The sequence below is a fragment of the Gossypium hirsutum genome, chromosome A02 (assembly GCF_007990345.1).
Source record: "Gossypium hirsutum isolate 1008001.06 chromosome A02, Gossypium_hirsutum_v2.1, whole genome shotgun sequence".
NCBI lineage: Eukaryota > Viridiplantae > Streptophyta > Magnoliopsida > Malvales > Malvaceae > Gossypium > Gossypium hirsutum.
The window spans coordinates 59,233,725-59,252,008 of NC_053425.1; the positions used below are offsets into that span (position 1 = coordinate 59,233,725).

Sequence of the window (18,284 nt, forward strand, 5' to 3'; positions counted from 1 at the left end):
AGTGTTCAACGGGTAAATTAGTGAGTTATTTGACTAGTAAGTCATTGATGAAGAAATATGAGAATGTGTAACATCCTGATTTTCGGATTTATTCGCGGTTTTCAATATTTTGTAAAGATTTTAAAAATTTTGTATTTGGATGTGGAATTAATATTTTGAGTAGGTAAATGGGCTTATAGAAGGCCCATGTGTTGGCCAAAACCCGGTTGAATTTTTGAATTTTTGGACTTAGGAGTTAGGGGTTCTGGCTAGATGGCCCTTGTATAGAGATATGGGCAAACTGCATCACAAAAGAGCCTTAGTAAAGTGGCAAGGGTGACGCCACTAGGCTCCTAAAAAGGTGGCGTGTGGAGCATTGGGGAAAGCATGGGATCGATTCCCTGTGTTGACAAATAGATGCATTTATTTTTAAGTGCTGGAGGGGTAAGTGTTGGAGTCCAGGTGGATTCTGCTAGAGGAGAGTTTGAATCAGTCTAAACGCTTGGATTAAGGAGTGATAAGAGGAGATATTTAAGGGATTTGGAGAGAGGCTAAGAGTTGGCCGAATTAGGGGAATTAGAAAGGGGATTTCGGCACTTAGGGTGTTGAGTGGTGCCATTTTCTTTTGCTGAAACACCTTAGGGTTGTTCTTTTCTCTCTTTTCCTCTCTAGTCGAAACCACCATTCTCTCTATTCTTCTTTCTTCATTTTTTTCTTCAAAACCGTTCATCAAACCTGCTGTTCATCAACACTTGTGCCGAAACCTCAAAAAATACATTAGTTGTGCCGATTTCTTCCAAGCCAAATCCTTCAATATTTTTTGTGCCTAATAAACGACAATCATCTTTTCTAAACCCTAGATACCTGTCGGCAATTATACATCAACGTTATAGCCCCACATTGTCATCTCTTTCATCACCCAAAAGCCGAAAAACCATAGATTTGGGGGCTTATAGCCGAAACTTTAAAACTTCGGGAGTCGAGTTCTACCGTCGTTTGAAAGATAAATCTGCACCAGATTGCGTGGAGATCAAAAAGGAGTAAGGGGTAAGCGTTCATCATCTCGGATCTAGTCCTATTTTACAAAGTTAGGAAAAGCCGAAGTCCCTAAAATTTAGGGAGGCTGTCGATTTGGGGCATGTGGCTCTAAGGGCTTTTAACTGACGTTTTCTGTCAATGATTAGTGTCTTCTGAAGTGTTGGATTGAAGGCGTGGGTTGTTGGAGCAATCGGATTCGGAGCTAGCTATCGATTTTGGCAAAAAGGTCAGGTTTCAATGGCTTTTAGGGACATGGTTCGATCATGGATAAGTAGGTTGTGGGTTTAGTGATTATGGTTTGTAAATAAGAACTGTGCTAATCAATTGTAGGACATCGGAAGAGATCTCAGTAGCAGTCGTCGCAAATCAAGTGTGTACCAAACACCCTTTCTTAGTTCAATTCAGCAAAAGCCGAAATGTCGAAATTCTGGCATTTCATGGGCTTGTGAGTATGCGAATGCTCTCAAGACGTAGAGTAATTGTTAGATCTAGCACCGCAAGGTGGTAAGCAAGTTTGTGTGACGTCTTAACGTACTTCGGAAAAAGAGGGCCTTGATGGGCCAAAACTGGGCCCAATGGGCTTACGGACCAATATGGGTAAGAGATGGGCAAATTAGCCTGTTAGTTAGATGGTGGAACCAAACTGCATAAAACTGTTGAAAATTACTGAAGCAGCTTGTGTAGTTGCTAAGTTACGAAAATTACCTCTAAAGAGCAAAATTACCGATATACCCCTAGGGTTTAAATTGGCTAAACTGCATGATTGATTAATACTGTATTTTACATGATATGCTTTTATTAATATCTGTTGTATGGGATTGGGGTATTGATGGAGGAAGTATTGAAAGTGGTTCTTCCGCGTACTGGAGGCTTTGCCTCAACTTACTGATATTTGAGCAGCGTTGCTGCAACTATGGAGTGTAGGGCTGGTACGGGTGCAGTGTAGTGGTTGGTGGGTTGAGTAGTCTCCCCAGATGGGTTTGCATGCATTACTATTATTGTTACCTATGTTACTGAACTGGGCCTATGGGCCACACTGTTATGTAAAAAAAAGGGCTTCGGTCCACTGTGTACTGTTATCTGAATAGGGCTTAGGCCCAATGGGCTCGAGCTGATTTGGGCTTTGGATGGGTTTCTGTATGCACTGAGTTTCCCAAACTCACCCCTTCCTTTTCCATCCTTGCAGGTGAGCCCTAGTTCGTGGACTTGGAGCTGGGCGGGATTCAGAGTGGCCATAAAGATTGATTACCGGATTTAATAAGTTTAGCATTTAATTTGGATTATTTTTATTATGCTTAAAGTTGTAATAAGGCCGCTCTTTTTAATTAATTTTATTTTGGGATTATTAAACTGGTTAGCACTAGGGTTCGTTTTATAAAAACTACTTGTTTTTAAAAGATCGCGATGACGCGCAAAGTTTCCGCAAAGTAAATGTTTTTCCAAGAAAATAAATATTTTAAGCAGACTTAAACTTGTTTTAATGTTTGTAGACACGTAACCTGCTTAAAGTGTGGCAATGGATGTGTGCATGTCTAGGATTGGATCCGGGAAGAGCTTGGTACTTAAGTGGTCCTATAAGACTCACCTCCTCTTTTCTGGCTTCCTACCTGGTGCACAGCTTCCATTCACTTTAACTTAAAACAAGAACAGATTTTTGCTAAACTCTTAACAAAGAATTTAGATAAACACACGTTTTTTTGAAACATCTCCATGTGACATACTAAATTCGGCCGTAACGTCTGGGCCGGGTTTTGGGTGTTACATTTAGTGGTATCAGAGCCAGGTTGCAACAACTCGGCTGTGGATCGGGTCCGAAAATCTTTTCAAAAAAAAAGGGTTTTTCTATAAGTGTTCGAAGATGTTCAAAGTTTTTCTATTGTTAAACGGGGTTAAACCAATAGTTTTAAAATAAAAGTGTTTTCAAATCAAATCTTTTTATTTTCGGTAAACGAAAACATAGGTATCTTAAAAAATTTAAATGGACTGATAAGGAAGTGGCACACTGAATCCCCGGCACCAAGTCTGTAAGTGTTCTTTTTCTGCTTTAAATATTTATATGGAACTGGACTCGAAATAATACTGTAGATAGTACTGAGCCTTAGAGATAGTGCTATTGATGATGTAGTATTAGGGCTACAAAACTGGGACTGTAGCTAAATTGTGATTGCGCGAAAATAACTCTGAAACTCTATCTGTTCATAAGACATTCTGTAATAAACAGTGAAACCAGTAAACTAATGTCATAAAATTCGTAAACAGATAAATCGTTATGAGTACAAGGGTTACTCGGGGAAGAGGCCATGGTCGAGGCCGAGGTAGCACCCAAGCTGGATCTGCGTCATCTGAACAAATACCAGCTGGCGAGGCACGTCCACCACCGGTTAATGAAAATGGGCCGTATGACCGGGCCGCAGGGGATGATGCTTTGTCTCAGGCCATGTTGAGGGTTTTGGAAAGGGTGGTCGGAGCTAACATCGGGCCATGAATAGGGGGTCCATTTCTGAACGACTTCGGGCAAACGGAGCTGAGATTTTTAGGAGCGTATCTGGAGTGGCCCCAAATGTGGCTGAGTACTGGTTGGAAGCCACAGAGCGGATCATGGATGACCTAGACTGCTCCGTAGAACAGAAGTTGAAAGGGGCGGTGTCATTGCTGCGGGATGAAGCGTATCAGTGGTGGATTACTGTGAGAGAGGGTACCCCAGTTGAGAGGGTAACATGGGAGCTGTTCAAACAGACCTTTAAGGCAAAATATGTTGGAGCTAGCTATGTGGATGCACGCAGAAAGGAGTTCTTGAATCTGACTCAGCGAAATAAGACCATTGCTGAATATGAGGCGAAGTTTCTACGATTGAGTCGGTATGCTAATGGCATCGTTTCCACCGAATATGAGCGCAGCGTTCGTTTTGAGGATGGCCTCAGAGATGAGTTAAGGGTGCTCATAGCTCCACAGAGAGAGTGAGATTTCGCTGCACTGGTAGAGAAGGCTAATATAACCGAGGAGGTGAAGCAAACCGAATGGAAGAATCGTGATAGGGATCGGAATCGGTTCAGGAGGGATGCTGGACCAGCGGGTGTTGCAAATCGAAATGTTAAGAGAGCTAGGATGGAAGAACCGGTTCGAGCAGTTCCGGTGAACACAGGTAGACCGCAAGCTTGTGGGGATTGTGGCAGAATGCATCAAGGAGAGTGCTAGAAGCGTTCTAGGGCTTCTCTTCGTTGTGGGTCTAAGGAGCATAGGATTAAGGATTGTCCTAGGAGGGCCACTCAGGCTCAGGGGGCCGAACAAGGGGCTGTGCGACCGGCTCAACCTGTGAGGGATGGACCGCCGCTGCTAAGAGGTCGTGGACAAGGTCGCGGTGGTAATGGCCGTGGACGTAGGGCACCCGACAGGGGTATTGGTAACGCAGATACTTGTCAACCAGCTTTGGTGTATGCTGCTCGTCGCCGCGAGGAGGGTGACGCACCTGATGTCATAACTAGTACGTTTTTTATATATGGTGTACCTTATACTACTCTGATTGATGTGGGATCAACCCATTCATATGTGGCATATAACATTTCTGGGGTTCTGGGTGTGCACTTCGAGGAGACTGTGTGGGGGGTGTCTGTGATAAGTCCTTTAGGTCATTCGGTTAAGGTAGAGAAACTCTTCAAGGAGGTGCCTCTGGAGATTCAAAGCGGGGTTTTCTGTGGGGATTTGATAGAGTTACCGTTTGAAGAATTTGATTTGATACTAGGGATGAATTGGTTGACCAAGCATAAGGCAACTTTGGATTGTGCAGCTAAGAGGATGGTGTTAAGGACTGTCAATGATGAAGAGGTGATGATTATTGGAGAACAGAAGGATTACTTATCCAATGTAGTATCGGCATTGAGGGCTGAGAAACTGATGCGCAAGGGGTGCGAGGCATATCTGGCTTTGGTAAGCCAAGCTAAAACTGAGGATCTGACTGTGGAGACCATCAGAACTGTTAGGGAATTCCGGGATGTTTTTCCAGAAGAGCTTCCTGGATTACCTCCGAATCGGGAAGTTGAGTTTGGAATCGATTTGTTGCCTGGAACAGCTCCAGTATCTATTGCACCCTATAGGATGGCACCGAAGGAGTTAGTGGAACTGAAGGCTCAAATTCAAAAGTTGTTAGATAGAGGCTTCATTAGGCCTAGTGTGTCTCCTTGGGGAGCACCGGTCCTGTTTGTGAAGAAAAAGGACGGAACGATGCGCATGTGCATCGATTATCGCCAGTTGAACAAACTGACGATTAAGAATAAGTATCCACTACCAAGAATTGACGATCTGTTTGATCAGCTTAGGGGAGCTTCGGTATTCTCCAAAATCGATCTTCGTTCTGGATACCATCAGCTAAGGGTAAAAGAAGGGGATATTCATAAGACAGCATTCCGAACTCGATATGGACATTATGAGTTTGTGGTCATGCCGTTTGGGCTGACGAACACACCTGCAGCTTTTATGGATCTGATGAATCGAGTATTCCAACCTTACTTGGATCGGTTCGTAGTCGTCTTTATCGACGATATCCTGGTATACTCTGAAATGGAGGCGAAGCATGATGAGCATCTCCGTATTGTACTGCAAGTGTTAAGGGAAAAGGAGCTCTATGCGAAATTCAGCAAGTGTGAATTCTGGCTGAGGGAGGTAACCTTCCTAGGGCATGTGGTCTCTGCCGAGGGGATTAAGGTGGATCCTCGTAAAATTGAAGCAATTCTGGAATGGAAGCCACCTAGGTCAGTATCGAAAATTCAGAGTTTTCTAGGGTTAGCAGGTTACTACAGAAGGTTTGTGGAGGGTTTCTCGGTGATGGCGGCACCCTTGACAAAACTCATAAGGAAAGGAGTACCATTTGTCTGGACCGAGAAATAGCAAAAAGCTTTTGATCGGTTGAAAAAGGTATTGACTGAAGCGCCAGTGTTGATTCAACCGGTGTCCGGGAAGGACTTTACTGTATACAGCGATGCGTCGCATGTGGGGTTAGGTTGCGTACTGATGCAAGAGGGCAAGGTGGTCGCTTATGCATCGCGACAGCTTAAGGCTCGTGAGGTGAATTACCCTACGCATGATTTGGAGCTAGCAGCGGTGATTTTTGCGTTAAAAATTTGGAGACACTACTTGTATGGGGAAAAGTGCATCATATACACAGATCATAAGAGCCTAAAGTATTTGTTGACTCAGAAGGAGTTGAACCTTAGGCAATGAAGATGGGTGGAGTTGCTTAAAGACTACGACTGTTCGATAGAGTACCACCCAGGAAAGGCTAATGTGGTGGCGGATGTGTTGAGTCGAAGGGTTGTTACTGATTTGAGAGCCTTGTTCGCACGATTAAGTCTGTACAACGATGGAAGCTTGTTGGCAGAACTGCAAGTAAGGCCTACTTGGACTGAGCAGATTAAGGAAAAACAGTTGAAGGACGATTCATTAGCTCTTCGGTTCCAGCAAGTTAAGAGTGGTGAGAACGAGGATTTTGGGTTGAACACTGAAGGAGTTCTGTGCTTTCGTGGAAGGGTTTGTATTCCAAAGGACCCTAAATTGAGGCAGTTAATTCTAAAAGAGGCTCATGGTGGACTCTGTGCCATGCATCCTGGGGGAATAAGTTATATCGAGACTTGCGAGAGGTGTACTGGTGGCCCGGATTAAAACGAGAGGTGACTGAATTTGTTGGGAAATGTCTGACGTGCCTGTAGGTTAAGGCTGAGCACCAATTGCCTTCGGGATTACTGCAACCTGTGAAAATTCTGCTATGGAAGTGGGTTGTGAGTGGGTTACCTTTGACACCCACCAAGAAAGATTCGGTGTGGGTGGTTGTGGATAGGTTAACAAAATCTACTCATTTTATACCTGTTCGTACCGACTACTCGCTGTAAAAGTTAGCCAAGTTATATGTGGCGGAGGTAGTGCGACTGCATGGGGTGCCAGTGTCGATAATTTTTTATCGAGACCCTAGGTTTACATCTCGGTTTTGGTGAAAGTTGCAGGAAGCGTTGGGTACACGATTGGATTTTAGCACCGCTTTTCACCCACAGACAGATGGACAGTCAGAAAGGGTTATTCAGGTTCTGGAAGATATGTTGAGAGGTTGTATCATTGATTTTCGTGGAAGTTGGGAGGACTACTTGCCATTGGCGGGGTTTGCTTACAATAACAGCTATCAAGCAAGTATTCAGATGGCACCAAATGAAGCGCTCTATGGGCGAAGATGTCGTACGCCGACGTGTTGGATAGAGTTGGGTGAACGACGAGTGCTTGGACCAAAATTGGTGGCAGACACTGAAAGGAGGGTTAGGCTGATAAGGGATCGGTTAAAGGAGGCATCCGATAGACAGAAGTCATATCCGGATCTGAAGCGCAAAGAGATTGAGTTCGCTGTTGGGGATATGGGTTTTTTGAAGGTTTCCCCTTGGAAGAAAATTTTGAGATTTGGTAAGAAGGGTAAGTTGAGCCCACGGTTTATTGGGCCTTACCGAATTGTTAAGCGGGTTGGACCAGTGGTTTATCAGCTAGAGTTACCACCAGAACTGCATCGTATCCACGACGTTTTTCATGTATCCATGCTGAGGCGGTATTGATCTGACCCAACTCATATCATACCAATTGCAGAAATCGAGGTACAATCAGATTTAACTTTCGAAGAGGAACCTATGCAAATACTTGATCGTGACGTCAAGGTGTTGAGAAGGAAATCAGTTCCACTAGTGAAAGTACTTTGGAGGAACCATGGCAAAGAAGAAGCTACTTGGGAGACTGAGGAGGCTATGCGTCAACAGTACCCTCAACTGTTCTAATAAGGTAAAATTTCGAGGTCGAAATTTCTTTAAGGAGGGTAGAGTTGTAACATCCTGATTTTCGGATTTATTTGCGATTTTCAATATTTTGTAAAGATTTTAAAAATTTTGTATTTGGATGTGGAATTAATATTTTGAGTAGGTAAATGGGCTTATAGAAGGCCCATGTGTTGGCCAAAACCCGGTTGAATTTTTGAATTTTTGGACTTAGGAGTTAGGGGTTCTGGCTAGATGGCCCTTGTATAGAGATATGGGAAAATTGCATCACAAAAAGAGCCTTAGTAAAGTGGCAAGGGTGACGCCACTAGGCTCCTAAAAAGGTGGCGTGTGGAGCATTGGGGAAAGTGTGACAGCCCTAAAGTGACCCTAGTCAGAAAGCGGTTTCGGGACCGCTAAACCGAGTCACCAAATTATTTGAATATGATAATTATTGTCTAAAATATGTGAATATGAATGTGTGAAAGTTTTAAGCTTCGATTTAGTTAATTGCATGTGAATTTAGTTAATAGGACTTATGTGTGACACTTTTGAAATGTGATAGGTTAATCTATAAGGATCTATTAGTGCATGTAATAAAAAGGGTGGACTTGCATGTCAATTTCCCCACTTAATTGGTAGTGGCCGGACATGACAATGAGGGTGGACAAAATGTGATGGGTAAAACATGTCATAAACATGTTATGTTAGTGTTTTATGGGAGGAATGATAAAATAAGGAGCATGGGTAATAAAATAATAGTGGTTAGTAGGAGGAGAAAGAGAAAAAGAAAAAAAAATGAGCTAGGCTACTCCTCCATTGCCGTGACTTGAGGAAGGAAGAAGAAGAGGATTTTCTTGCTTCATGTTCGGTTGGTTGGTGTTTAGGAGGAGGTATGTTTGATGTTGTTCCATGAGATTCATGCATGTTTTTAGTTGTTAGCTTGAGTTCTACCTAGCCCATGGTTTAAATCTTTGCTATGTGATGGAGATGATATTCGGCCATGGGTGTTGTCTTATTGGTTGGTGTTTGATGTTGTGGTGATGAGGCATGAAGATGAGTTAAGTTTCGGCTAAGGTGGATTTGTGTTGATGTCATTTGCATGCTAAATGTGAAGCTTTGTAATGATACATGTGATGGTGGATTGATGACTCTTGGATTTTCTTTTTAGCATTTTTGAGTTAGACATTAAGTTCTTTGTTTAACCCATGACCAAAATTGAAATGGTATGGTGTCTTGATGCATTCGGCCATGGTAGGAAGTAGAAGAGAAATATGGTTGTTGTTCATGTTATTTGGATGAAAAATGGTAGTAAGGTGAAGTGCAAATGTTAGTATTTGATTACTAGTGTATATATGTGTATTAGCCGAGTTTTGAACTTGAAACAAAATGGTATGTAGTCAATACAAGTAACCATATTTGTAGGAAGTATTAAGCATATAATTGGCCTCAACATAGACATGCATATTCGGCAACATGAGATAGATTGGTGTTGCATGTATTCGGTTATAGGCGAGCATAATGATGAATCTATCTTGACTTAGATAATCGGCTCAAGGAGAATTTGTTAAAGTGCTTAGTTAATTGATATTAGGTTAATGATGTGTGTATTCGGTCATAAAGGTGCACATGAGGAAATGTTAGATTAATTGTATTAAATTGCTCAATGTGATTAAAAATGCGTATGACCATTTTGTATTTGAGCTAAAGGTGGCCATATGACCTATCAAACTCCTTGTCATATTCGACCATAAGCTAGCATAATGAGACTTTAATAAGTTAAATTTGTTTGAATTAGCTCAAGAGCTTAGAGGACCAAAGTTGGATAAGGGAAAGGAAAAAGTGATCGAATAGCCGCCGAAATCGTTAGACAACATCCGAGGTAAGTTTTTGAGTAACGGATCTTAGATTATGATTCGATTAAATCATGTTTTAAGTAAATCAAAATCATGCTCTTTGTATGTAACTATTGAGCCGAAAATGATAATGCTTGATAAGTGACTTGTGTTTGAATTCTAGTTATGAAAATGAAATATAGATGTGTCATGATTTATTGATATGTGCATGGATATTCGGATGATAACGGGCTAAGTCCCGAAGGCATTTGTGCGAGTTACTATATCCGGGCTAAGTCCCGAAGGCATTTGTGCTAGTTACTATAACCGGGCTAAGTCCCCAAGGCATTTGTGCAAGTTACTATATCCGGGCTAAGTCCCGAAGGCATTTGTGCGAGTTACTATAACCGGGCTAAGTCCCGAAGGCATTTGAGCAAGTCGCTATATCCGGCTAAATTCCGAAGGTACTTGGTTTGGGAATGAGCGATCTTGCTGTAATAATTTCAATTAATACGCTCGTAAAATCCCAACGATGAGGTACGTTTCGTATATGCATTGGAGTAGTTGATTCCTTTTAAATATTATTCGCTCAGTCAATTAATGAGCTTCCGGCCTTTGGTTAAGTTGATCCCTTATGTGTGAATATGAGGGTTGGAAATGTGAAGTAGGACTGATTTTTGAGAATATGTGTATACGAAATTATCCGTTTAGTTATATGAATGCTATACTTCAGTTGTGCCTAATTTCATTGCTCAAAACTTACTAAGCATTAAATGCTTACTCCGTTCTTTGAATCTCTGTTTTATAGATTTTGGTTCGTCAGCTATCGGACTCGGGATTGTCGAAGTCGAAGTCGTCCACACTATCAAAGCCCTTTTGGCACACTTTTGGTTGAACTCTGAAAATGGCATGTATAGGACTACCCTTGTTGTTGTTGGTCATGTACCCTTTGGTTTTGTATAAATTTGGATAGCCATGCGAAAATGGCTTATATAAACTTTGAGCATAGCATTATAATCGTTTTGTATGTTGTTCATTGAGAGGTATGGAAATGTTTGGTAACGATTAGCCATTGGAATGGTTAATCATGATCATTTTGGTGCTTTGTATGACAAATTCTAGTTGATTCATGGAAAACCATGAAATAGGTAAAGTTTACCTTAAAAACAGATGCTGACAGCAGCAGTGGTGTGGATTTGAAAAATCACTAAAAATAGTAGGAATGGAATTAAATAGTGAATAAATTATGTAATCAAACCTTGATGAATCTATTTTCCTATGAATGTAACGAAACGATCATATGAGCCGTATTTTATGAGATGCTTAAGTTTTCGTGAAACAGGGTAGAGCAATTTCTGGATCCCCTGTTCCGACTTTGGAAATTCACTATAAATTAACCAGAGATAATTAGAAGTCATGGCCTATATGTACAGATTCCTTTTCGAGTCTAGCTTCTTTAGAAACAAACGGCATAAGTATTGAAGCCCTGTACGAGGAGATATCTAAGTCGTAATGCATGAAGGTCAGAGTAGTCGAACCCTGAAATAGGGGAGACTTTAACTAATAAACTGTACTAATTGGATCGACCAAAAATTCTAGAAAAAAAATTTTTAGATGGACATATGAGTCTATTTTCAGGTAAAATTTACGAAACTGGTTTTCGAGTTTTGAAACTCAAGATATGATTTTTAATGTGACAGTGACGCAGTTAGCCAGCTTGTCTGGAAATTTTTAAAATGGTCTGTGAAAATAAATGAATTAAGCCTGTTAGCACCTCGTGTTTGACTCCGGCAACGGTCTCGGGTACGGGGTGTTACAGAAAGCATGGGATCGATTCCCTGTGTTGACAAATAGATGCATTTATTTTTAAGTGTTGGAGGGGTAAGTGTTGGAGTTCAGGTGGATTCTGCTAGAAAAGAGTTTGAATCAGTCTAAACGCTTGGATTAAGGAGTGATAAGGGGAGAGATTTAAGGGATTTGGAGAGAGGCTAAGAGTTGGCCGAATTAGGGGAATTAGAAAGGGGATTTCGGCACTTAGGGTGTTGAGTGGTGCCGTTTTCTTTTGCTGAAACACCTTAGGGTTGTTCTTTTCTCTCTTTTCCTCTCTAACCGAAACCACCATTCTCTCTATTCTTCTTTCTTCATTTTTCTTCTTCAAAATCGTTCATCAAACCTGCTGTTCATCAACACTTGTGCCGAAACCTCAAAAAATACATTAGTTGTGCCGATTTCTTCCAAGCCAAATCCTTCGATATTTTTTGTGCCTAATAAATGACAATCATCTTTTCTAAACCCTAGATTCCTGTCGGCAATTCTACATCAAGGTTATAGCCCCACATTGTCATCTCCTTCATCACCCAAAAGCCGAAAAACCATAGATTTGGGGGCTTATAGCCGAAACTTCAAAACTCCGGGAGTCGAGTTCTACCATCGTTTGAAAGATAAATCTGCACCAGATTGCGTGGAGATCAAAAAGGAGTAAGGGGTAAGTGTTCATCATCTCGGATCTGGTCCTATTTTACAAAGTTAGGAAAAGCTGAAGTCCCTAAAATCTAGGGAGGCTGTCGATTTGGGGCATGTGGCTCTAAGGGTTTTTAACTGACGTTTTCTGTCAATGGTTAGTGTCTTCTTAAGTGTTGGATTGAAGGCGTGGGTTGTTGGAGCAATCGGATTCGGAGCTAGCTATCGATTTTGGCAAAAAGGTAAGGTTTCAAAGGCTTTTAGGGACATGGTTCGATCATGGATAAGTAGGTTGTGGGTTTAGTGATTATGGTTTGTAAATAAGAACTGTGCTAATCAATTGTAGGACATCGGAAGAGATCTCAGTAGCAGTCGTCGCGAATCAGGTGTGTACCAAACACCCTTTCTTAGTTCAATTCGGCAAAAGCCGAAATGCCGAAATTTCGGCATTTCCTGGGCTTGCGAGTATGCGAATGCTCTCAAGACGTAGAGTAATTGTTAGATCTAGCACCGCAAGGTGGTAAGTAAGTTTGTGTGATGTCTTAACGTACTTCGAAAAAAGAGGGCCTTGATGGGCCAAAACTGGGCCCAATGGGCTTACGGACCAATATGGGTAAGAGATGGGCAAATTAGCCTGTTAGTTAGATGGTAGAACCAAACTGCATAAAACTGTTGAAAATTACTGAAGTAGCTTGTGTAGTTGCTAAGTTACGAAAATTACCTCTAAAGAGCAAAATTACCGATATACCCCTAGGGTTTAAATTGGCTAAACTGCATGATTGATTAATACTGTATTTTACATGATATGCTTTTATTAATATCTGTTGCATGGGATTGGGGTATTGATGGAGGAAGTATTGAAAGTGGTTCATCCACGTACTGGAGGCTTTGCCTCAACTTATTGATATTTGAGCAGCGTTGCTGCAACTGTGGAGTGTAGGGCTGGGTGGGTTGAGATATTCCCCACATGGAGTGTAGGGCTGGTACGGGTGCAGTGTAGCGGTTGGTGGGTTGAGTCGTCTCCCCAGATGGGTTTGCATGCATTACTATTATTGTTACCTATGTTACTGAACTGGGCCTATGGGCCACACTATTATGTAAAAAAAAGGGCTTCGGTCCACTGTGTACTGTTATCTGAATAGGGCTTAGGCCCAATGGGCTCGAGCTGATTTGGGCTTTGGATGGGTTTCTGTATGCACTGAGTTTCCCAAACTCACCCCTTCCTTTTCCATCCTTGCAGGTGAGCCCTAGTTGGTGGACTTGGAGCTGGGCGGGATTCAGAGTTGCCATGAAGATTGATTACCGGATTTAATAAGTTTAGCATTTAATTTGGATTATTTTTATTATGCTTAAAGTTGTAATAAGGCCGCTCTTTTTAATTAATTTTATTTTGGGGATTATTAAACTGGTTAGCATTAGGGTTCGTTTTATAAAAACTACTTGTTTTTAAAAGATCATGATGACGCGCAAAGTTTTCGCAAAGTAAATGTTTTTCCAAGAAAATAAATATTTTAAGCAGACTTAAACTTGTTTTAATGTTCGTAGACACGTAACCTGCTTAAAGTGTGGCAATGGATGTGTGCATGTCTAGGATTGGATCCGGGAAGAGCTTGGTACTTAAGCGGTCCTATAAGACTCACCTCCTCTTTTCTGGCTTCCTACCTGGTGCACAGCTTCCATTCACTTTAACTTAAAACAAGAACAGATTTTTGCTAAACTCTAAAGAAAGAATTTAGATAAACACACGTTTTTTTGAAACATCTCCATGTGACATACTAAATTCGGCCGTAACGTCTGGGCCGGGTTTGGGGTGTTACAGAATGTATTACGAGTTGGTACAGGTATGTACAAAAAACCCTTGTGAATGAACTCAGTATGTGATGATCTTTCGGTAAGATTGAAAATGTGTAAGTTATGCCTATAAAATAAAGTTATGCCTATAAAATAAAGTTATGCCTGTAAATCTATGAGGACATATATGTAAACTATTTCATGTCAATGTATCGCCAAGCTAGCTTGGGGATCGAAGGACGTCGGAGACTTGATCACACTATCAATTACACATTTGGGTATAGTTAGTCTCAATATTTTGAGCATAGGGACTTGGTCTTTTTGTTATATGTCATATTGGGTTAGCCAAATGTGTTGACTTATAATGACTTGATGATTCATTTTGGATATGGCCATGAGATATGGCTCATATTAATTATGGGGATGTAATCCTATTCATATATGCATGTTTATGCTAAGGTCATTCGTGATGTAGTTAAATTCATTTTGGCATGGATGAATTGTTGATACGATCATTGATGTTTGACGATGGATTGTGAGTAAATGGCATAATAACATCTAAGGCATAAATGCTTAAAATGGAAGTAAATTGATGTTGTATGTTGCATGTGATTTGGTAAGCCTAGTTTAAATAAAATATGGAATCTTAACAACTACTAATTGATAAGAAGTTGATATGCATGAACTTAGTTTATGAAGGTCTAAGTACTTATTTATGCCATGTAGGATTTCATTGAGATGTGTAAGTGTGCATGTAACATTAAAGGTGACAAAAGGCTTGGAAAATAGCTTCAAAGTTGTCCACATGGGTAGACACACGGACGTGTGTCTAGGCCATGTATGACACACGGTCTGCCCTATGGGCATGTACTCTGGTAGTGTGTCTCCTGCACCCTAATTAATGCAAAACAGAATGTCCAGTAGTAAACACACGGGTAGAGACATGCGCGTGTGTCTCTACCGTATGAAGGGCATGACCTTAGGACATGGGCGTATGCCCAAGTCGTGTGAAGTCTACACCTGATTTTGGAATTTAATTTGCAACACAGCCTGAGCACATAGGCATGTGACTTGGCTGCATGACCCTATTTGTGTTGATGATGTCATAAACAGAGAGTTACACAGGCTAAGGACACGTGCGTGTCCCAAGCCACATGGGCGTGTGACCCTATTTCATGAAAATTTTTCTAAGTTTTTCTGAAGTTCTCAGATTAGTCCCGAACTACTCCCGATGTATGTTTTGGGCCTCGTATGCCTATGTAAGGGACAATTGCATATGTACGAATGAATTTATTTTGAACGAAGTTTTATTGCCAGTTTTGTATGTTTGCTTGTGTTTAAGTCCAGTAATGCCTCGTATCCTATCCCAGTGTCGGACAGGGGAAAGGGGTATTACATTTAGTGGTATTACATTTAGTGGTATCAGAGCTATGGTTTAGTTGATTATCAAACTAACATAGCAAGTGTATAAGTCTAGCTATACATGCCATACATATATTATGATAGTGTGATAACTCCTAATGATTTTGAAATGTGTTTCCATATAGTAAATGGATCCCGATAGAGCAGTGGCGGATGATGTTGAAAGTAATGCGCCTGCGCTTGCTGAAGGGGCAATGTCATCTGATAGTAGACCCCCTACAGTTAGTGATAAACTGTAATATATACATATTTTTACCCCATGCTTGGTATATTTATGAATGATTTCTCCTTGGTTTTAGTGGATTTGATGCTCCTAATCATTTAATTTCATGTTTTATACTCAGGAGAGCCTAGGATAGCAAAAAGAGTGAGAAACAGGCCAAAAACGGACAAATTGGGCTTAAAACAGTTTTTCACACGGCCTAGGCACATCCACATGGGTAATCCAAACACCCACATGAGACACACGGGCAGACCACATGCCCGTGTGTATTGGCCGTGTCGACATTGTTCCAAGTCAGAATTGCACACAGTTTGAAGCATTTGCACACGGGCGTGGTACACGGCCATGTCCCTGTCGAGCCCAAGTTTAATTCTACTCAAAAAAGGGCACTTTTAAGGGTTTTAAAGCATTCTAAAGCCTATATAAACACCCTAGAGGAGGATTAAGGGGGACACACAGAGTTGCAGGCAGAAAATACTCGCGACTAGCCATCGGAATCACCTTGGAGCCAGGATCTACATCAAGAATGAATATTTCCATCTAATTTCCTAAAAGTTCTTAGGTTTCTTTATGTTTTGTTGTTTTCTAAACTTTGAGATGTTTTCCATTATTACTACAAACTAAACTCCTTAAATACCTAAGGGAGATGAACCCTATGACAAATCTTATTATGCTTTGATTTATATTATAAATACTTGTTCTTATTCTTAATTATGAGTTTTAATTCTTTCTTTAATATTTCAGGATATTAATCCACGTTTTTGATGTGCTTATTCAGTGGAGCAAAAGTCCCTATTTAAGAGTAGATCATTCATAATTGAGCGAAGTTGAATGCAATCTAGAGATAGAACGACATAAATTTGTTGAATTAGAGTCAAATCTAATAAGGGAATCCATAGATCGAGTTAATGCGACAATAGAGGTTTTAATTAGAAAGAGATTTCAATTAATCAACCTAGAGTTAGTTGTTCTTAGTCTTGAGAGAGATATTAACATAAATTAGGGATTTCTACGGAATAAGTCAAGTGAATAAATCGTCTAAGTCAAAGGTAATAAGGGAGTCTAGGTGGATTCTTTCTTGGGTATTGTCTTCTCAATTGGTCTTCCTAAAGTATTTTCCAACTGCCGCCTCTGTCATGATCTTAGATAAATTAGAAAATTAGTTTAGTTTAAAAACACCCTTAAATTCTTAGACTAGATAATAAAAAGAGAGTAACTACTAGTACTTTTAGTCCTCGTGGATACGATATTCTGGTCTCACCATAACTATACTATTGTTCGACAAGTGCGCTTGCCTTAAGTCGAATTATTAGTTAGTTTTGTGACCATCAAGTTTTTGGCGCCGTTGCCGGGGACTAAGATATTAGGAACGCTTAATTTTTATTACATTAGCCATTTATTTTATTGCAGTTTAAATTTTATTTAAATTTTGTTTATATTACTAAATTTTTTTTATCTACTTCTGGCAAGTTTTTATAGTTTATGACTAGAAGAAACCCGTCAGGACCACTACTTTTTGATAGTGAGATCGAAAGCACAGCTCGTAGAAACTGAAGAGAAATAAGGTGAAGCCTAAGATACATAGAGGAAGAGCGAGAGGACGATATTCACACCACAACCAAGGAGATGGCTAAAAATCAGTAAAACCCCACTCCCTCCTGCGCTTGCTGCTAATCCAGTAAATCAGAATCCTGCTCCTCGTACTATGTATGATTATGCTAAACCTTACTTAACAGGAACTGAATCGAGTATAGTTAGACCTTCTGTTGCTGCAAAGAATTTTGAACTGAAACCTAACACGATTCAAATGATACAACAGTTTGTTCAGTTTAATGGTTTGCAGGACGAGGATCCAAACACTAATTTAACGAATTTTTTGGAACTCTGCGACACATTTAAAATCAATGGAGTTTTTGATGATGCCATTCACCTTCAATTATTCCCCTTTTCATTAAGGAATAAGGCTAAATAGTGGTTGAACTTGTTACCATGAGGTTCAATCACTACTTGGGAAAAATGACTGAAAAATTTTTACTTAAATATTTTCTGCCGGCTAAAATGGCTAAATTGAGGAATTATATCTCTTTTTTTGTGTAGATGGATCTAAAAACTCTTTATTATGAATGGGAGAGGTACAAGGACCTATTGAGAAGGTGCCCTTACCATGGGTTACCTTTATGGTTACAGGCACTACAAGGAAATAGACTTTTAGCGGCGTTTTTAGTGGCGTTCGAATGAAAAACGCCACAAATATTATACATTAGCGGTGTTTGAAACAAAAAACGCCACTAAAAACTGAGTAATAGTGGCGTTTTCATCCAAAACGCCGTAAAAAACTGAGAAATAGTGGCGTTTTATTCAAAACGCCGCAAAAAACTGAGATATAGTGGCACTTTTGTTCCAAACGCCACAAAAGGTTGAGCTATAGTGGCGTTTTTGTAAAAGCGCCGCTAATATTTATTATTTTAACTACTCTATTTTGTTATCCTCAAAATGCCTTAGTATTTTTCCAAAATTAGTTCCCCCTCCCCAAAATCAAACTTAATCAACTACTTTTTAATGCATCGATTTTTATTTTGAATCTTATAAAATTGAATCCAACTTAAATATTAAAACTTTACGTCTTAAATTACAAATTCAACTTGAATTCGAGTTTTTACAATCTCAAGTGAATCATATTAAATTAGGGACATAACTACGGGGTTGAAAGGATTTTGGCCCCCCTAAAATGAAATTTTTTTCATTTAAACCCTACCATACAAA

General features: G+C 40.3%; 1 non-coding gene across 1 annotated transcript; it reads right to left on the minus strand.

Moving 5' to 3' along the window:
* Positions 1-17,585: 17,585 nt before the first annotated feature.
* LOC121216343 (small nucleolar RNA R71) lies at positions 17,586-17,692 on the minus strand. Its single transcript, XR_005912512.1, has one exon. It is a non-coding gene; the product is annotated as a small nucleolar RNA R71 (small nucleolar RNA).
* Positions 17,693-18,284: the final 592 nt, after the last annotated feature.